Source organism: Tursiops truncatus, chromosome 6, assembly GCF_011762595.2.
Source record: "Tursiops truncatus isolate mTurTru1 chromosome 6, mTurTru1.mat.Y, whole genome shotgun sequence".
Lineage (NCBI taxonomy): Eukaryota > Metazoa > Chordata > Mammalia > Artiodactyla > Delphinidae > Tursiops > Tursiops truncatus.
The window spans coordinates 89,988,365-90,010,203 of record NC_047039.1 but is presented as its reverse complement, the minus strand read 5'-3'; the positions used below and the strand labels follow the sequence as shown (position 1 = coordinate 90,010,203).

Below are 21,839 nucleotides of genomic sequence, written 5' to 3'. Positions count from 1 at the left end.
TAAGAGGCTCATGGTGGATCAACAGAAAGTATTTTCCTTGGCTTTTAAGAGTCCAGCACGACTGGAAAACATGGCATGTGTCTTAGCTTAAAAGAAAACAGGTGCATCAATAGGATGGAATTTTATGTGGCCAAGAGCATATTCAAAGCATATTTAATGACATGAAAAATGCTCATGGTATGTTAAGTGGAAAAAGCAGGATATAAGACTATAAACAGTATGATTCCAATTGTATAAGTTCAAATGTGTGTGTGCATTGAAGGAGAGAGAGAAGCAATCGAAAATTAAGAGAAAAGACTGGAAGGAAACACCAAAATATTAATACTGGTTTTCTCAGATTAAATTTTCTGGTTTCCAAATATTCTCAAGTAAGTGTCTATTTTAAATGGAGAAACGTTTTAAAAAGAGTACTGGCGCAATGAAAAGCTATTTATTTTAAAAAGCGCAATTAAAGCTATTTAAACAAAAAGCCTACATTCTAATACATTATTTTTGTATTAACTTGTGGTTCCTGCTCTTGGAATCCACGTTTCTCTTATATAGAGGTTTCTGGCACATAGTTTGTGTATGGAAAGTGTTTATCAAAAAGTTCTACCATTTTCATATTCACTAAGTGCCTATCATCTCAGGTAGAAGAAACGTCATTCATAAAATATCAAGACATTTTAAATGTATTCAAATTTTTCTGATGTCATAGGGAAACATCACTTGCATTAACTTTTTCTAACCTGAATAAGAAAGCTTCAGTATCTAAAATGAGGAAGATTTTCCAAAAATGTAACAGGACAAAACTATTCAAGATGCACAAATAGCTAAACTATTTACTTTAGTACCTATCAGTTCTGAGCTCCTAGGTGTACTGTTATTACTGCATTACAGAGCCGTTTATACTGTATAATAAAGACCACCTAATAATTGAGATGCCTGCTTATTACATTTTTCTCATGACATTTAATTTTATATGTCCTAGATTTTAACTTGTGCGCACACACACACAGGATTAACAATAGCATTTCCTACACATCAACAGACTTTCAGTCTCTCTCTTTTCCAACAAAATGCCTTTTCCAGCAAAATATTCTTTCAACCTGAGAACCTGTTTGACTCCTACCGTCTTGTTTGGGTTTGTTAGAACAAAACAGGAACCTTCACCATCTCAAGTAGGATTGGTGGGGATGAATCCTCTTCCTTTCAAAAACTGTTCGTTTTTAGAAATAAGCAATGTTATTTCATATTTGGAGATTCACGACTTTTACATATAATTTCTTTACATATAAGAAAGTCCAGGTAAGTCAGTCCTTATGCTATGGAAGCAAGTCTGCAGGGAAAATACTAAAACAAGCCCGTGGTGGTACCTGCTGTACTTTGATCTATGGGGATATCTAAACTTAGCAGCTTAGGTAGCCACCTGTTCTATGATACGTTCTGGCTTCTGAAGCTCCGTTCAGCACAATAAGAATTTGTAGTCCTTATTCTCTCTCTTTCTCCCCACCTTCACCCTTCTCCCTCTCTTATAAAACGCATAGACACCATCCTAGACCTACACAAACCTTTTTTTGTGTATTTATTATTTTGTCATTTTATTTGTTACTATATATTAACCTTTTATGTATTTTATTTCCTCGTCTTTTCTTAGCACCTTTTACATGCTATTGTACAGTGACATGTTTTTATAGCGATAAGCTGAAGCTATGTACTTCCTAAAGGTCGTTTATGAAACTATCATTCGCCGTTCACATGCAGAGTACTCAGTCAATAATACCTCATACAAAACCACCAGGAACTCTCTACATAATGAATGCTGTGGAATATAGCACGGAATGTTCTACCTGTGAAAATGCAGAGAATACAGTTGCAATCAGAACGCTGTATAAAGTTTTTTTTTTTTTTTTCACATTAAGTGAAACTAAAATGAAAGTTGAGAACAAGACACCCTTTGGAAGACTTTACCTTAAACAAAAAAGGAAATTTTGAGTAAATTTCTCACCATCTCCTAAAAAACTAACAAATTCTTAAATCCTTCTGAAGTACCTAGGGGTTCAATGCCCTGGTCACAGTCTAAACACAAAGGAAACCAACTGCTAAAATGTTAGCATAAACACAGAAAATCTTTCAGGCTGGTCTCTAGGCTACCATAGCCAGCTGACTTAGTTGAGGGGGAGGAAGTGCATGGGGTAGGAATCTCAGTCAAATTGCTTCTCTGGAAATAATGAACGTAGGGAGCCTATCTTTTTAATTGTCTTCCACGACGCCAGTGCTGTAATATCACTTTTTCGAATTGCTTCAGTCTTCTCAACACCCTAAATGAGTCAGCATGTTGCAACCCATCTTCCCAAATGTCCTGTGCCACTTGTTCTTAAAGGAAAAGGAGGAAATAAATATAAATCTAATTTAATAGCAACGACAGGAAATAAATTCACACTTCCAGAATCCCTTTGACATCTGAGTATACCTCCTAGAACAATTTTCATTGATACAACACAATAATTATAATGATATCTCAGAGTATGAGGGCCATTTGCTATCCTTTTGTGTTTCTTTTCATGTCTATGTTACATGTTATCATCTAAACAGAATAAGAAACGAGAAGTAGCTCTTTATGGAGAGATAGATAAATAGACGGATAGATGAAGCTGCAGGTGGAGATTTGACAATTATCTAAAATCAATTAGGGCAAACAGTCAACCACGTCCAGTCCAAGGTATCTGAGGCCAGGAGGTTGAGTGGGGTTACAACACCTATCTCACCTATAATATCTGTATCTGTACTAACTGGCACTAAATAACACATTACTGAATGGTGGTCAGATCATCATGAAATAAAGCCAATGCACTCAGGCACTTTACCCTGCACACCCTCTTAAAAGCTAAAATGGATAAATAACTTTACAGGGAAATTGAAGGAACTCTTAGATACACTTGCTGAAAGCCAAGGAGATATGTGAATTGGTGCAAACCATAAGCAGAGTCTCTTAGACACATGATGCATGGAAGGGATTTTTTCAGTAAAGACAAGAATACCTCTTTGCTGATCGGGTCACTTTTTGCTGGTGTATAGTCACCCCTTACTTCTGCACAACTCTGTGAGGTCTATGAAGCATTTACACACTCCATTACCTCAATTAAGCCTCACAACGAAAGGTAGGGGTGGGATTTCCCTCTCTCATCCCCATTTTATGGACGAGGAAACCGAGGTTCCCCTCACAGATTAGTGTTTTGTTTTTTTTTCCCATTCTTGCTGACATACTCAAAGCATTTCTCTTCTAATGCTTTTGTCCTCAGTCTGCTGGGCAAGTAGGGCTACAGGCAAATGGATACACCCCAATTCAGAAGGATTTACTAACATCCAGGTTCTTCCAGTAAACCTGTTTAGGAGTTAAAAGCCCCAGACTTTCTGTCTCCCAATTAAGGTGCTATTTCCTTTGTCAAGGTAGACAAGATGGGGACGTTTCCTGCAGAAGTTTTCTGAGCTGGTCACTATGCCATGAATATGATCTATACTCTTAGTTTGAGGTGGAAGAAAAGCACCTGTTTCTGTCCCAGCACACAGTTCTCCTGGTCAAACAGATCTGGTCAAGCCCCTCCCTTACTCATTACCTTCCCAAGGTCCCTAGGGTGTACTGGATAAAGAGTTAAATTGTGGCCCCCAGCTGTCTGTCCAGTATCATCTCCTTAAGTACCCAATCACACCTTAAGTGTACCAGCCATGCAAAACTACTCTGGACCCCCCAACGCACTATGCCTGCTTCAGCCTTTGAGCCTTTGCTGGCAGGTGTTGGTCTCTGCTGCTTCTGGAAAGATCCATATTCCCCTGACAAGCACTTATATATCCTTCATAGCGAGTTCTTAATAAGCCCTCCCACCCCCTCAATCTAGATTTTTCGTTAAAATCATATCCTGGACTTCCCTCGTGGTGCAGTGGTTAAGAATCCGCCTGCCAATGCAGGGGACATGGGTTCCAGCACCTGGTCCGGGAAGATCCCACATGCTGCGGAGCAACTAAGCCCGTGCGCCACAACTACTGAAGCCCGCGCGCCTAGAGCCCGTGCTCCGCAGCAAGAGAAGCCACTGCAATGAGAAGCCCGCATACTGCAAGAAACAGTAGCCCCCGCTCACCGCAACTGGAGAAAGCCCACGTGCAGCAACAAAGACCCAAGGCAGCCAAAAATAAATAAATAAAATTTTAAAAATCATATCCATATAGACTACAAGATTTTATGCACACCATTATATATAAAGTAGATAAGCAACAAGGACCCACTCTATAGCACAGGGAGCTATATCTATATCTTGTAATAACCTATAATGGAAAAGGATCTAAAAAAGAATATATATACATGTATATATATCACACATACAAACATATATATATAATGTGTATATATATAACTGAATCACTTTGCTGTATACCTGAAACTAACAAAACATTGTAAATCAACTATATTTCAATAAGAATTTAAAAAAAAAAGACTTTATGGGTTTGGCTCCCCCAACAGACACGAGCTCCTGAAGGGTACTGGGAGCTTCCCTTCTTTGCCCTTGAATACCCACAGTTACTGGATTTAATTGAATACAACTAATCATTTATTGACTATTTAGCCCAAATCCTGGCATTTCTTCTTAGAGGACTCCTCCTTGTCAGGTGATTTTCGGCGTTGATTCTGGAAAGAATTTTGTTCATATGGGCGGGGGTTGATGTGTATTAGGGGAGGCAGATGGGTGTCAGGTGACCCACTGGAAGCAGTTAGGGGACAACTGGGCATGGCCTTCAGGAAGCCAGAATTTGGGAAAAGAAAATATCTTATTCTTCCCTTTGGAAAACCCATTGTGCCTCCTTTCAAGGGCAAAAATATAAGTGTATTGTGAACATGACAAACTATGAAGGTTTTTTTTTTTTTTTTTTTTGAAAAAAACACACTGTAAAAGCTTTGAAGGCACTTTGCATTCTAGGATCCTGGGTGGGCTAGTCTGCCCGAATGAGGAAGGGTCACCTATTCTTCTTCAAGTTTGCTGCTCTTCAAGCTTGAGACTCTCCTTGCTGCTTGGATGAGAGTAATTTTCTGACTTCTGAACATGTCTAAACTGTTCTAGAAAACTGACTCCAGAAAACAGTGCACGGAATTGACAAATGCCCCTGCCTTTGAGGCAGTTACCGCCTCACAGAGGAATGAGCAACAGACGGCAGGCACTGAAAGCTATAAAATTACACAGGCTGTCTGAGCAGGAAAGGGTCTTCAAGACCTTTTAACTCAAGGAGAAAACTGAGGCCGGGATAAAAGACTGGACTTGCCCAAGGTCACATCAGGTGGGGATCTGAATACCAGCCAGGGCCTAGGTCTCGCTTAACAAGCCAACCGGCTGATGGCTCTATCCTGAGAACCCAAGGGAACATTAGAGGCTAATACAGATTTTTTTTAAGACACATGCAAAAGGATGGTTTTAAAAGGAAAGTTCTAAATTCAATGTGATGTTGTGCTCCGATGTCCAAAAAAGTGTTTCATTGATCTCTATTGTGCTTCTATTATAGTATTGTGTTACCAGCTGAAACAAGGACTATTCACTTACCACGGTACCCCTCTAGGGAACACATGGGAAAAAATGTAAAAATATAATTCTCGATTTGTTCTGCTATTTCCATGCAACTTCATTCAAACATATATAATCTGTTCAACACCTACCTTAACAGCAACAGTGCAAAGAGTGATGGAACCGAAAACGAATAAGAATATATAAATGTGCCTCTCTACAGATATTTTTTTCCTAATGCAATTGCTCTGCTAAGGGTATAAAGTGTAAGTTAAATGGAAATCAGCATGCTAACTCAGTAAAACTTGTTTACCTCTCTTGCAAAAGTGATCGGAGAGTTCTTTGAGAGACTCAACCACATTGACTACAACCACATGAGCCATTTCTTTCCCTTCGGTTTTCTTAATTGCTTATTATTTCAGATACCTCCAACTTGTTTATCAGGCGCATGTCAAAGCACGTTAAAACGCGTTATTCAGGTTCGGCGTGAAGGATTTAGCCTTATTTGACAAGGTATCACAAACTTCTGTTGAAATGAGTGATTCGAGTAAAATGGAGCTTAACCTGCAAACCCAGGTAACTTGGGTTCCTATAGATTGGAGATTGCATATCTAGACCGGGGGAACAACCTGATTTTGCTTGAAGCGCAATTAACTTTATGGCTAGGCAGCATAACTGACTTCATAGGCTACTTTGGTGCCAGGTGCCGAAGCTTGTAGAAAAAGGGGAGGCTTTGGGATCCTAAGAGATGCTTTGCATTAAAGACTTTGTTAGGTGAAGCCACTCTGGCACGGGAGTCTGATTTGCAATTTGTGCCTTTGTAAAAGGATTGAGATCCCTCTTGTTTAATGTTTGGATCTCAATTTGCATTTGGAAGCACATGCCCTCTTCTAGGTTTAGAGTTTTTTTTATTTTCATTTTCTTGTTCTGATATACAATCAATACTGCCTGTGAAAAAACTGATACAACTGCACAGCCAAATGTTTGCACTGATTAAGGAAGTCAGGTAGATTGGTTTTCTCTGTGAATGGTGGAGTCTACCTGGGCTCCAGCAATAGTGAGCCAGTAATCTATCTAGCAACTGACAAATAACTCATAGGTAAACAAACATTTTCATTTATTATTTCCTTAATTAGAATGCATGGCACTTTGCTTAAAAAAAAAAAAATCACTACAGAGGTCTGACCAGACAGTGGACCTACAAAATGAACTGAAAGAAAAAAATCCTCTGACCACCTCAGGACATATGCGAATACATCCATCCAATGTCTTCCTTTATAAGGAAAGGTTTGAGAAGAATTATTTTAGGTTTGCAATAACAAAATTCTCAGCTGTACATGATATTTAACTACGTGTCCTTTGGTAAACAATTTTAATATTTGCTTTGACAGTGTTCCCAGATTGGACACATAAAACTTGGAATAGAAATTGCATGAGGAGGGACTTCCCTGGTGGTACAGTGGTTAAGAATCCGCCTGCCAATGCAGGGGACACGGGTTCGAGCCTTGATCCGGGAAGATCCCACATGCTGCGGGGCAACTATGCCCGTGTGCCAGAACTACTGAAGCCTGCATGCCTAGAGCCTGTGCTCCGCAACAAGAGAAGCCACTGCAATGAGAAGCTCTTTCACAGCAACAAAGAGTAGCCCCAACTAGACAAAGCCCGATCACAGCAACAAAGACCCAATGCAGCCAAAAATAAATAAATTAATAAGTAAATAAGTTTGTACATATAAAAAAAGAAATTGCGTGAGGAGGAACAATTTCTTAGATTGTGAGTTTAAGAAGTATGGTTTATTTGTTTTCTTTTTAACTCTTCATCCTTTGTCTTTGCCATTGACGACAAGAAAACATTTCTTGCATGTTTGGAGGAAGGTCCTGGGAACTCGGAGTTGCTAGTTGAGCAAGCTGGAGGTAGAAGGAAAGCATTCACATTCATGGAGCACCTATGGCATGTCAAGGACTTTGCTAGATGTTTGGGGATTTGTGATTACGCCCATTTTGTGGTGGAGAAGACTGAGGCCCAGAGGAGGCAAGTGACTTACCCAAGGTCACACAGCTGTGATGGGAAGCCAGATCTACCCGATTCCTAAGCTCAGGCTCTTTCCGCCACATCATGTCACCTCCCAGGTAAACTCAAGTTAACTTTATTTGGGGGTTTTTCTGTTCCTCACCTCCTTGGAATGTGTTTGTTTTTTAAACTAAACAGGGGTTAATTTGGTGCACAGGAAGCTATAAGGACAAGACTGACCTAATCTACCCTTCTTTCTAATAGAAACAAGTAATCTTATCTGTCATTCCATTAAAAATACACCACATTCTTCTGTGCTCCAGTTTGGATAATGACTCAAGAAAAGGTAGTCCATTTCTGCATTATAGCACCACCACAGCCTCTATAAAATCATCAAAAGTAAATAAGCCATGCTTTCCTTCCTGGGTATTTCATTCACTGATTCCAAAGTACTTCACACATGTATTCATTCTATTAGAATAAAGAACTAGCAGCCCTTTTGATAGTTGGGCCAACTAGAGGTCAGCCTAACAGAGTATCTTTTGCCGAAGACTATACACTCTGAGGCCCCCTTGAATGGAGAATGCCCAAGAGGAAGTCGGCCAAAAGGAGTGGCATGCTGGAGTGTTGTACTTTGAGCCCACATTCTCAGCCACCTCCCATGGGAAACACTCCCTCTCTGCCATCTTCCAAAACGCTCTGCCAACATTCTCCTAATGTTCCCAGTATCTGAAGATAATCCCCTTTCCCCTAAACGGGACCTCAACCTAAAACAGATCTGGGTCTGTGCCTCAGGGAATGGACAAGTGACTCAGAGGACCATTTCAGATCTTGGAAGCAGGGAAGTCTCTTCAGAGCATGGGAGCACAGTCTGGGAGCTGGTTAGTACTCAAGGAACAAATGAATAACAGAGCCAGAAGGAGTTCCAAGAAACATTTCACCTGAAGTTTCCTTTGCACTCACGAAGAATTTGAGGCCCCCAAGTCTCCCGCAGTTATGCCGCTGCAGAACCTCATTCCAGCCTAAGACTTTTCCAGACCCTTCTCAGCCTGTATCAGGCCACAGACTGACTTGCTAAGCAAGACCCAGAGGTCCCCAAACCTTTTTTTTTTTTTTTTGGCTGTGCGGCATGTGGGATCCTAGTTCCCCGACCACAGATGGAACCCGTGCCCCCTGCAGTGGAAGCACGGAGTCCTAACCATTGGACCTCCAGGGAATTCCCAAGAGGTCCCCAAACCTTAAGTGTAGATGGTAAATGGACAGATTTTTAATGTGTATGATTCAGCATCCAGGGTGGCAGAAAGAAAAAGAGTCTCAACTAAAAAAATGTGTTGATTTGGCACATTTCCTACATTTGGGTTTTGTTTTTTTCCTGTTTTATTTTTCTTCTTTAGCTAATTCATATCATCTGAGTTAGGTTTACATACAAATCTTTCTGTCCAGCAGTACGGCATTGGTTAAGTAAGCCCTAGTTCTCCTTAGAATGGACTACCATGCTCCATTAAAATTATCTGGTAAACAGTAATAAATAAGGGCCAACCTTTATTAAGATTTACTACATGCTGTCCCTATACTCAGCATTTGACATGTATTTTTCTCATTTAGTCCCCTCAATAACCCTGTGAGGCAGCCATTATTATTCTCCACATTTTAGGGATGAGGATCTGAGGCAAAGAGAGCTTAGGGAACATGCCAGGAATCATAAAACCAGTGAATGGTGAAGCTGGAATCAAACCGATTCTACCCAGTCCCAAGCTCTCGAGCCATATACTCTTTATATGCAGAAGAATGTTCAGGAGAAGTTAACTGGAGGGGGAGACACCTACATAGTACGATCCAACTTGGTAAAAATATATCTACGTTTATGTGTTTGGGGGTATATTTGCATTGGGACAGTTATGGAAGGACTGCTCAAACGTCAGTTCCTTGGGGCAGCCTTCCCTGACCATACTAAAAGAGCCCTCCCATGCTGTCCCTGGTATTATCTTTTAATGTGCTTGATTTTTCCTCAGGGCACTTAGCATTACCTGAGATGTAACATAAACCAGATACATTTATTGTCTAGCTCCCCTATAGAAGGAGGGGTAACAATGCCTAACAAACTGCCTGGCATGCAGTAAGTGCTTAATATTTGTTGACTCGAACAAATGTACTAAAATCTTAATTTTTTTTTTTGGTTGTTGTTTGTTTGTTTTTTCTCCTCATTTTTTAATTCCACCAGGTCACAATTGTAGCTCTGAAACTAACATATGCACCTTTTATTATTTGGCAAATATTTCTCCAACAAATATAAGATTATTTTTGTTGTTTTTTGTTTTCTTGAAACATCTTTATTGGAGTATAATTGCTTTACAATGGTGTGTTAGTTTCTGCTTTATAACAAAGTGAATCAGTTATACATATACATATGTCCCCATATCTCTTCCCTCTTTTGTCTCCCTCCCTCCTTCCCACTCTCCCTATCCCACCCCTCTAGGTGGTCACAAAGCAACCGAGCTGATCTCCCTGTGCTATGCGGCTGCTTCCCACTAGCTATCTATTTTACGTTTGTAAACCCTTAATGTTGATGGTTATTTTTTTCTCCCTCTTGCTGTCAAACAGAAACAATTTAGATTCTTGATACTTAAATGGATTTGATTTTTTTTTTTTATGTTTCTTCCAAAATCCTATGAGTAAAAAAGAAAAAAAAAAGCACATTCCAAGTAAAGGGTAAGAACCTAAAATGGTTTACTTGAAAATGCAAAATGATCTCCTCCATGCTGGACATACACTTTCTCAAGAGCAGAAAGTTCTTGCAGAAGAGGAGACCATTGGAAATCCACTTAGGTGAACTCGCCTTGAGTCAAATGAGATTCATTAATGTTTCAACTGCTAATCCATTTAGTGTCCTATTCACCCAGATGACTTTTCAGAGCATCCCTCTGGTGGTTTTAGAAAGAAAACCCTTCCAGTCGCCAGGCTCAATTGAGCAGCAGCAAAAGACAATTGACTGCAGATGAAGGGATCGATCGAAGTGTTTGGGATGAATGCGAGACCACCTATCTGGCCCGTGTGAAAATGAAAGCAACATTTGAAATGAGCTGATATGAGTTGGGCAGGTTTTATCCCCCAAATAAAGTCTCTCCTTTCTCCTCTAAAAAGGATTAGGCCTGTGAATGGGAGTCTTGTCTTCAAGTCCCATGGCCTTGACCTTCCTTTGTATTGTTCTACTCACTTTAAACCGCGGGTGGGAGTGGTTTGTGATTTTTTTTCATTCTCAGCCGCGTCCTTCTGAAAGGGGACTTTTACCCCATCTGCAGCTTCAAGAACCATCTACAAGTCAGGAGCACAGTATCCCTGCATTCCAGGCAGAGGAGGGGGCTGCTCTGGCTCGCTTCCTTCCTCTTCCCCAAACAGAATCCAGCTCCTATATAAAATTCATAAATTCTTGGCAGGAAAGAAATCCTCCCATTGGAAGGAACAGATGTTCGACAAGTAACTTTTGCCATCATGACTCTGTTCCTAATATCATAGTTTTAAAGTGTGGGGGGATGTTAATTTTTTTTTAAATGTCAACATGTTCCGGGCAGCTTTTCCATCTCCATCTGTGGCATACACATCACCAATGCTCCCACCGCCCCTTTTTAAATTTCCAGAGACTAGTTGGGAATTGGAAAGATATTAAAAAGTGAAAGCGGAAAATTCAATTCAACAAGTATGTTAATGTATAACCTAATGCAAAGTAATATGATATTTCCCTCCCAGTTGTAAATCTCGGATACATTCTTTTTCTCCTCGTCTTAGACCTTGGAGGGGTCTGCAAGATTTTTAATCGGCAAAATGATCAATTAACATTCAGGGTTTATTACTGGTAATAGAATTCCTTGAGAGTAACCTATTCATAACATTCCCTTTCTAAAGAAAGCCTGCCTCAATTGGGGCTTCAAACTCAGGAGGCTACCAGGCCATTTTCGCTTTGTTATCACCTCGTTAAACTGCCCACCTTAAATGCCTGTACCGCAGGTGACCGCGGAGAAGGGTCGCGGTCGGTGGATGCCTCTTACCTCGCCTGGAAATAACTGGAAAGCGTGACCCCGCCTCGGACCGAGGCGGGGTCCCCTCCCCAGGGACAGCGATGCCCTCTTGCAGCTGCTTTGGTGAGGGCCAGAGCGCCTGCTGGCTGGGGCCTGGCCCCAAACACGCCCGACCACGTTTGGGTTCAAAGTCAGAATTCGGTGAGCGGACTGGGTGGGGTGTGGAATCCGCAGGGCAGAAGGAGAGGAAAGTGACAGCGTGGGCGGGGTGGGGAAGCAGCAGCCCGACATTCAAATGCGCCGGGTATCCTCCCGCCGCTCTCGGTACGGTTTTCCTCTTTCTCTGCCCGGTCGGAGCCAGTCGGGTCTAAATCCCCAGATCGCCGGCGGGCCCGTGCCGGGACCGCCCGAGTCCACCCCGGAAGACGCGGTCCCCGCAAACTTTCCGTGCGCAAGTGGAGGTGTGAGTGAGTGCGCGTACGTCAGGGCGCCAGGGGCTGTCCTTGTGGACCCCGATCGACTTCGTTGGCATCCCCCGCGGGAAGGTTGGTTTGCGCTGGGGGGCCGGGTCTGACGGGGGCCGAGGTAGGGGCGAGAGCGGCGCACGAGGGCGCGGCGGCCCCAGGTCGTCCGTAGCTGGAGGCAGGCGTAGCGCAGCGCACGGTCTGCAGTGCCCCCAGCCGGCCGGCCCGGCTCAAGACGGCACCCGGCCGCAGGTCCCAGAGCCGCACCGCGCCGCACCTCTGCGTGCGAGACTCGCACCTCTTCCTCCCTGCTGAGGCTGACCCAGTATTAAGAAATTTAAAATCAAGTCGAGGTGGATTCTCAGCCTGGTTCTGTCCCTTACTGGTTTCCTGCTCCCGGGAGCTCTGGACGTCTGCCTCCCTTTGTATGATGTGCATCATACACCAAAGCTTATGAAATGGAGAGAGCGTGCCATCAAGTGCCTGGTCTAGCAAGTCCTGGGTAAATGGCCATCGCCACCGCCACCATCACCGGCGTCATCACTAGCGGGCCAGGCTTTGGAAGGGAGTCTCACTGACGTCTCTGCTCTTCTATGGCGGGTCTGAGGGGAGGACAGGGACAGAGGGTTTCTGCCTCCCCTCTGAAGTGGAGAAGGAACCTAAGCACCCGGCTAGGGGCCAGCCTTGCTGTGCCTTCAACTCCACCTGTAACTGTGGACTCAGCCGTCCTCTCTTTGAACTCACATCCTCATTGCAGAACAGGAATCATCATACCCAACTCACAGACTTGTTGCAAGACAGGAAATGCAGAGCTCCTGGTACATAGTCCGTGCTCAGAAAGCCTCACCCCTCCACGCCTTCCCCGTGGCCCCCAGCCAGCAGGTCCCAGGACACCTGTACCTGCAGCACATGGTAGGTGCAGTGCAAGCCCCTTTCCCCTACTTACTAGCAGTCCGCCTGCGCAGTCTCTTTCCTAACACACGGTAGGTGCTCAGTGCAAGCCCCGCCCACCCCCAGCTATCAGTCAGTATGCCATTTATTGAGTCCTTACTCGGTACCTCTTCTATCCTCCTCTGACTGAGACAGCTTGGGCTGCAGGAGGCTTTAACTCTGAGGTTCTTCTCTTTCACGTCCCCTGGAAACCCTCTCCCCCAGATACCTCAGATCCCTTCTGGAAATTAGTAGTGTTGGAAATAATAAGAACACACACCCCTGATCTTGGAGTAATGGAATGTACAGTCAGAGGACCTGGCTGTCAAGAGCAGCCCTACAAGTTCCTGTCTTTATCTTGTAAACTCTCTGAACCTCAGTTACCTCATCTTTTAAAAACGAGGCAATAACACCTTCTGGGGTGGACCAGTGTGAGGGTCAATGGATACATGTGTATAAAAGCACCAAGCACGAGCTTCCCTGGTGACCCAGTGGTTGGGAGTCCACCTGCCAATGCAGGGGACACAGGTTCGAGCCCTGGTCCGGGAAGATCCCACATGCCGCAGAGCAACTAAGCCCGTGTGCCACAGCTACTGAGCCTGCGCTCTAGAGCCCGCGAGCCACAACTACGAAAGCCCACACTGCAACAGGAGAAGCTGCTGCAATGGGGTGCCCGCGCACCACAGCTAGGGGTACCCCCGCTTGCCGCACCTGGTGAGGGCCCACACACAGCAGCGAGGACCCAACACAGACAAAAATAAATAAGTAAAAAAAAAAAAAAAAGCACCAAGCACACAGTAAGTATTCAGTGAATGCTAATTTATTATTTGTTTCAAGCACAAAGCAGGCGCCCAGTGAGTATTTGCTGGACTGAACTGGGCTTTACCCTTTGCTGAGTTCTACACCTGGGAAAGCTTCCCTTCGAGCTTTCTCCCTGTCCTTGGCCTTGTCAAACGTCATGTCCTGTGTCTTGCTGCTTGTGACCTCTTTCTAGAGGTTGGTACTTTGCATATAGGAAGAGCGATGGATCTTTCCAGAGTTCAAAACCTAGTATTGCTGAGATAAAATTCAACATGGAAATCTCATATTTTTGTTTTGTTTTTCGTGGCCAGTGTGCCTTTATCTGGGGGATGAGGGTAGAGTGTTATTTAAAGGTCATCCTGAGGGAAATTCCCTGGTGGCGCAGTGCTTAAGAATCCACCTGCCAATGCAGGGGACACGGGTTCGAGCCCTGGTCCAGGAAGACCCCACATGCTGAGGAGCAACTAAGCCCGTGAGCCATAACTACTGAGCCTGCGCTCTAGAGCCCGTGAGCCACAGCTACTGAGTCCGCGTGCCACAACTACTGAAGCCTGCGTGCCTAGAGCCTGTGCTCCGCAACAAAGAGAAGCCATCTTAATGAGAAGCCTGCGCACCGCAACGAAGAGTAGCCCCCGCTCGCCGCAACTAGAGGAAGCCCGCGAGCAGCAACGAAGACCCAACGCAGCCATAAATAAATAAAAGGAACAATTAAGAAAAAGAAGTCATCCTGAATTATCTGAGCGTTTGTGTAACCATATTTTCTGCCAGCCATTCACATGTGATTGATTTTGTGGGACTGTGTGATAAGATGCCAGCAATTTCAGGGTCCCGTCCCTGTGACTTCTCTAGCTCTTGAATGTGACAAACTCCAAATGGGAAAACCAACCAACCAGTGTCCAATCTTTAAATGGGCCTTAGCAGTCACAGGGCATTTCTGTGTCTGTTACATCCACAGACTCCTCGGTACAGCCCATTTTCCAGATGAACCTCGTTGAGGCAGATGACTGACTCGGTGCTCCTTTCTATGACACAGACTTGCCTCTGAGTCCTGCCTCATCTCCATGCTGCTCTCCCAGGCTATGACGCGGGGCTTTTCACTGGCCATCTGAACAAGCGTTCTTAGAGACACTTTAGAAATGCTGGGACATGAACTTTATTAATACAGAGCACTAAAGAAATTAGAGAGTTTCCCCATATTATGACAAGGTATGCAACAGCTGTTACTTTACCAAAACTATTCATTACGGAGCTGTTTGTTTAAAGGTTACCCTGGTGGCTTGGGGACAGTGCCTTTTGCTCTCTGGCTCACAGGAAGCAAAAATAAGTTACTATCAGGTGATGGTCATACTTAGAAGCCAAGCTAATAATGAGAAGGTTTGTCATCCCCAGGAGTAGGGCGGTTAGCTTAACTTTTCAAACTGTTAAGTGCCAGTCAGTTCAAAATTTAAGATTTTCTTTGTGTCATACTTGGTTTTTGAAAATCCAGTCAAACATTTACTGAGTAATTCCAGTGTGCCAATTTCTGTGCTTGGCAACACACAAAGGGATATTCTGTGGTCTCTGTCATCCACTGTATCACAGTCTGGAAGGAGAGATGCATATATGAAGTGCATCCAACAGTCACCTCATCTGTGAAGTGGGGATAATCACAGTACCTGCTTCCTGGGGGCTTATGAGGCCAGGCTGTGGAAAGCACAGGTGAGAAGCAGTTGCTGAGACCCCAACCCAAGGCAGACTCTTCCATACATAGAGGTTGTATTAGCTCCATTTTCAGACAAAAACATTGAGGCTCTGAGAGTGGAAGAGATTTGCTGGTTCACAGCACAGCCAGGATTCAGATGCAAAGATTTAATTTAAAGCAACTTTGTATTTCCCTTCCAGGCCAGGGCAACTCCTCAAAGAGCCTTTGCAGAGCCTTCTCTTTTTTTTTTGCGGTACGCGGGCCTCTCACTGTTGGGGCCTCTCCCGTTGCGGAGCACAGGCTCCAGACGCACAGGCTCAGCGGCCATGGCTCACAGGCCCAGCTGCTCCATGGCATGTGGGATCTTCCCGGACCGGGGCACGAACCCGTGTCCCCTGCATCGGCAGGTGGATCCTCAACCACTGCGCCACCAGGGAGGCCCCTGCAGAGCCTTCTCTTTAACTGGTCTCCGTATACTGTGGAACTTAAAGGTTGCCCAAGTGTTTGCTAGCTCTTTGGCTTATGAGATTTCTTGACCACGTCAAATGCATTCCCCATCCTCCACTCTATTTCAGTTTTCCACAGCGTATGCCTTCCTGTCTCTATTTGTATTTATCCTGGAAGTTTACATGCTATGACTTTCTTCACTCCCTCCCAAAAGGATGAATTTTATTTAGTACACAAATATATCAGGGAATCTCACGTTCTTTGAGGACAAACAAGTTTTTTTATGTGTTTGTTTTCTTATTCAGCTTTATTGAGGTATTACTGTATACCCCAAAACTGCATTTTTTCTTTTCTTCCTTTTAAAAAATTTTTATTTATTTATTATTTATTTGGCTGTATTGGGTCTTAGTTGTAGCACGTGGGCTCTTAATTGTGGCTAGAGGGCTCTCTAATTGTGGTGTGTGGGCTCCAGAGCGCAGAGGCTCAGTAGTTGCGGCACACTGAGCCCACGGCATGTGGGATCTTAGTTCCCCAACCAGGGATTGAATGCACGTCCCCTGCACTGGCAGGCGGATTCTTAACCACTGGACCACCAGGGAAATCTCTGCATTTGTTTAATGTGTACAATTTGATGAGTTTGGACATATGCGTGCACCCATGATTCCACCTCCACAGTGAAAGTCATAAACATATCCATCACCTCTAAAAGTTTCCTTGTGTCCCTTTGTGTTTGTGTGTGTTTGTTGTTGTAATAAGAACACTGTACATGAGATCTACCCTCTTAACAGATGTTTAAGTACACAACACCGTATTATTAATTATAGGCACTATGTTGTATAACAGATCTTTAGAACTTATTCATCTTGCATAACTGAAATTTTATACCCACTGAGCAATAATTCCCTATTTCCTCCTCCCCGCCCCCAGCCTTTGGCAACCACCAATCTATTTTCTGCTTCTATGAGCTTGACTATTTTAGACACCTCACAGAAGTGGAATCAAGCAGTACTTTTCTCCTGTGATTGGCTTATTTCACTTAGCATAATGTCCTCCAGGTTCATCCATGTTTTCAGAAACAGTAAGATTTCCTTCTTTTTGTGTTTAAGGCTGAATAATATTCCACTGATGTTTTCTTTATCCATTCACTTGTTGAGGGACATTGGGTTATTTCCATATCTTGAACATTGTGAATAATGCTGCAATGAGCATGGGAGTGAAGATATCTCTTCGAGATCCTGATTTCAGTTCTTTCAGATATATGCCAAGAAGTGGGATTCCTGTATCATATGGTAGTTCTATTTTTAATTTTTTGAGGACTCTCTGTACTGTTTTCCTATTGACTGCACCATTTTACATTCTCATCAACAGTATACAAGTGGGGGGGGGGGTTCCCTGGTGGCACAGTGGTTGAGAATCTGCCTGTCAATGCAGGGGACACGGGTTCGATCCCTGGTCTGGGAAGATCCCAGTTGTCGCAGAGCAACTAAGCCCGTGCACCACACTACTGAGCCTGTGCTCTAGAGTCCGTGAGTCACAACTACTGAGCCCATGTGCCGCAACTACTGAAGCCTGCGTGCCTAGAGCCTGTGCTCCACAATGAGAGAAGCCACCGCAATGAGAAGTCCACGCACTGCAGTGAAGAGTAGCCCCTGCTCGCTGCAACTAGAGAAAGCCCGCGTGCAGCAACGAAGACCCGACCCAGCCAAAAATAAATAAATTAAATAAATTAAAAAAAACGGTATACAAGGGTTCCAATTTCTTCCCATCCTTACCAACATTTATTATTTTTTATAATAGCCAATCCTAACAGGTGTCAGGTAATACCTTATTGTGGTTCCGATTTGTATTTAACAGATGACTTAATGATGTTGAGCACCTTACCTAGGACCATATATATCTCCTTTGGAAACACGTGTATTCAAGTCCTCTGCCCATTTAAAAAATTGGGGTATTTGGGTTTTTTTGCTATTGAGTTTTATGAGTTCCCTGTATATTTTGGATATTAACCCCTTACCAGATAAATGGTTTACAAATATTTTCTCCGTTTTCACTCTGTTGATCGTTTCCTTCACTGTGCAGAAGTTTTTAATGTAGTCATGATGTAGTCCCATGTGTCTATTTTGTTGCCTGAGCTTTTGATGTCATACCTGAGAAATCACTGCCAAGGCCAATGTCAGGAAGATTTTCCCCAATGTTTTCTTCTAGGAGTTTATGGTTTCAGGTCTTACATTTAAGTCTTTAATCCATTTTGAGTTGATTTTTGTGTATGGTGTAATATTGGGGTTCTGTTTCTTTTTCTCTTTTTTTTTTTTGCATGCGTGTTGATATCCAGTTTTCCTAACAGGATTTGTTGAAGAGACTATCCTTTCCCCACTGTGTATTCTTGGCACCCTTGTCGAAGATCAGTTAACTATACATGCATGGTTTATTTCTGGGCTCTCTATTCTATTTTATTGGTCTATATGTCTGCCTTAATGCCAGTACCATACAGTTTTAATTATTATAGCTTTGTATTATATTTCAAAATCAGAAAGTGTAATGTCTCCAGCTTTGTTTTTCTCAACATTACTTCAGCTATTCTGGGTCTTTGGTGGTTCCACTGAATTTTAGGATTTTTAAAAATTTCTGTTAAAAACACCATTGGGGTTTTAATGGGGACGGCATTGAATCTGCAGATCACTCTGAGTAGTATGGACATTTTATCAATACAGTCTTTCAATGCACAAACATGGGATATCTTTCCATTTATTTTTGTCTTCTTTGATTTCTTACATTAATGTTTTGTAGTTTTTAGTGTACAAGTCTTTCATCTTCTTGGTAAGTTAATTCCTAAGTATTTTTTTTAGGTTTTTATTTTTTAATTTTTTAAATTTTTAGTATTTTTTTCTTTTTGATGCTATTGTGAGGGGGATTGTTTTCTTAACTTGTTTTCAGATAGTTTGTTGTTTCCGTACAGAACACAATTGATTTTTGTATGTTGATTTTCTATCCTACAACTTTACTTAATTTGTTTATTAGTTCTAAAGGTTTTTTTGGTGGAGTCTTCAGGGACTTCTATTTATAAGATCATGTCATCTGCAAACAGACATCTTACTTCTTCCTTTTATATCTGGATGACTTTTATTCCTTTTTTTTTTTCCTTCTGTTTTTGCCTAATTGCTCTGGCTAGGACATCCGGTACTATACTAAATAGAAAGGACAAGAGTGGGCATCCTTGTCTTATTCTTGATCTTGGAGGAAAAGCTTTCAGTTTTTCCACTGTTGAGTGCAATGTTAGCCGTAGGCTTGTCACATATGCTTTTTATTATGTTGAGGTACATTCCTTCTGTACCTCGTTTATTGAATATTTTTATCATGAAAAAGTATTGAATTTTTTCAAATGCTTTTGCATCTACTGAAATGATTATATATTTTAATCTCTCGTTCTGTTAATGTGGTTTATCACATTTATTGATCTGTGTATATTGAACCATTCTTGCACCCCAGGGATAAATCCCACTTGATCATGGTGTATGATCCTTTTAATAAGCTGTTGAATTCGTTTGCTACTATTTTTTTAATAAATTTATTTATTTCATTTATTTTATTTTTGGCTGTGTTGGGTCTTCGTTGCTGCACGTGGGCTTTCTCTAGTCGTGGCGAGCAGGGGCTACCGTCTTTGTTGTGGTACATGGGTTTCTCATTGTGGTGGCTTCTCTTGTTGTGGAGCACAGGCTCTAGGCGCACAGGCTCAGTAGTTGTGGCACACAGGCTTAGTTGCTCCATGGCATGTAGGGTCTTCCCGGATCAGGGCTCGAACCCCTGCATTGGCAGGCATATTCTTAACCACTGCACCACCAGGGAAGCCCTGGTTTGCTACTATTTTGTTGTGGCTTTTGCATCTATGTTCAGGGATATTCACCTGTAATTTTCTTTTCTTGTAGTGTCCTTATCTGCTTTTGATATCAGAGTAGTCCTAGCCTTGTACAATGAGTTTGGAAGTGTTCCCTCCTTTTCAGTTTTTTGGAAGTGTTTGAGAAGTATTGGCATTAATTCTTTCACTGTTTTGTAGAATTCACCAGTGAAGCCATTTGGTCCTGGGCTTTTCTTTGTTGGGAGGTTTCGGATTACTGCTTCAGTCTTCCTAGTCATTATTGATTTGTTCACATTTTCTATTTCTTCATGTTTCTAGGAATTTATCCATTTCTTCCAGGTTATCCAATTTGTTGGCATATAATTGTTCATAGTAGTTGCTCATGATCCTTTGTGTTTCTGTCATCAGTTGTAATATCTTCTATTTTATTTCTATTTTTTAACAAATTTGAGTCTTCTCTCTTTACCTTAGTCTAGCTAAAGGTCTGTCAATTTTGTTGATTTAACTTTTCAAAAAAACAACTCAGTTTTGTTGATCTTTTCTATTGTTTTTCTATATTCTATTTCCTTTATTTCTGCTCAAATCTTTATAATTTCCTTCCCTCTGCTAACTTTGGGCTTTACGTGTCCTTCTTTTTCTAGTTCCTTTCGGTGAAAAGTTAGGTTGTTTATTTGAGATATTTCTTCTTTTTTAATGCAGGTATTTATTGCTATAAACTTCCCTTAGTACTGTTTTGCTGCATCCTATAAGTTTTGGTATGTTGTGTTTTTATTTCCATTTATCTCAAGGTTGTGTTTTTTTTGTTTTTTTTTTGTGGTACGTGGGCCTCTCACTGTTGTGGCCTCTCCCATTGCGGAGCACAGGCTCCGGATGCACAGGCTCAGCGGCCATGGCTCACGGGCCCAACTGCTCCGTGGCATGTGGGATCTTCCCGGACCGGGGCACAAACCCGCGTCCCCTGCATCGGCGGCGGACTCTCAACCACTGCGTCACCAGGGAAGTCCTCAAGATATTTTTTGATTTCCCTTTTGATTTCTTCTTTGACCTGTCGGTTGTTAGGGGTGTATTGTTTAATTTCCACATATTTTTGAATTTTCCAATTTTCTTCCTATTATTGATTTCTAGTTTCCTATTGTGGTGATTGGAAAAAATACTTTATATGATTCCAGTCTTCTCAAATTTTTAAGACTTTTGTGGCCTAACATGATCTATTCTGGATAATGTTATGTGTGCTCTTGAGAAGAATGTGTATTCTGCTGCTTTTGGGTAAAAAGTTCTGTATATGTCTGACATCACTCCTAACAAACAAATATATGAGCATATAAAGAGAAGAACTTTTATTACCTACTGTCCTTTAAATGCATAAGCTCAAAAGCATTCTCAACATGCACCCCTATGTTCATAGCAGCACTATTTACAACAGTCAAGACATGGAAACAACCTAAATGTCCATCAACAGATGAATGGATAAAGCAGATGAATGGATAAAGAATGGAATATTACTCAGCCATAAAAAAAATGAAATAACGCCATTTGCAGCAACATGGATGGACCTAGAGATTATCGTACTAAGTGAAGTAAGTCAGAAAGAGAAAGACAAATATCATATGATATCACTTATATGTGGAATCTAAAATACGACACAAATGAACATATTTACGAAACAAAAACAGACTCACAGACATAGAGACCAGACTTGTGGTTGCCAAGCGGGAGGGTGGTGGGGGAGGGAAGGACTGGGGATTTGGGATTAGCAGAGGCAAACTATTATATATAAGATGGATAAACAACAAGGTCCTACTGTATAGCACAGGGAACTATACTCAGTATTCTTTGATAAACCATAATGGAAAAGAATATTAAAAAGGATGTATATATATGTATAATGGAGTCACTTTGCTGTACAGCAGAAATTAACACAACATTGTAAATCAACTATATTTCAATAAATTTTTTTTAAAAAAGGCATTCTCAGAGGAAAACATTAATAAAGGAACTAATATAAATTGAAGATCTTTTATCATTTAATTCTCACAAATCCCTGGATAGGAGGTATTATCCCAATTCTAGAACTCGGGAAGCAGAGGCTTAGGCAGCATAACAAGCCTGAGATTC

The 21,839-nt window shown here is 42.2% G+C and overlaps 1 long non-coding RNA gene across 1 annotated transcript; it reads left to right on the top strand.

Annotated features, from left to right (window-relative positions):
• Positions 1–11,997: 11,997 nt before the first annotated feature.
• On the top strand, positions 11,998–21,692 carry LOC141279000 (uncharacterized). The gene is made up of 2 exons (XR_012332620.1): positions 11,998–12,093; positions 12,770–21,692. It is a non-coding gene; the product is annotated as an uncharacterized lncRNA (long non-coding RNA).
• The last annotated feature ends 147 nt before the right edge of the window (positions 21,693–21,839 follow it).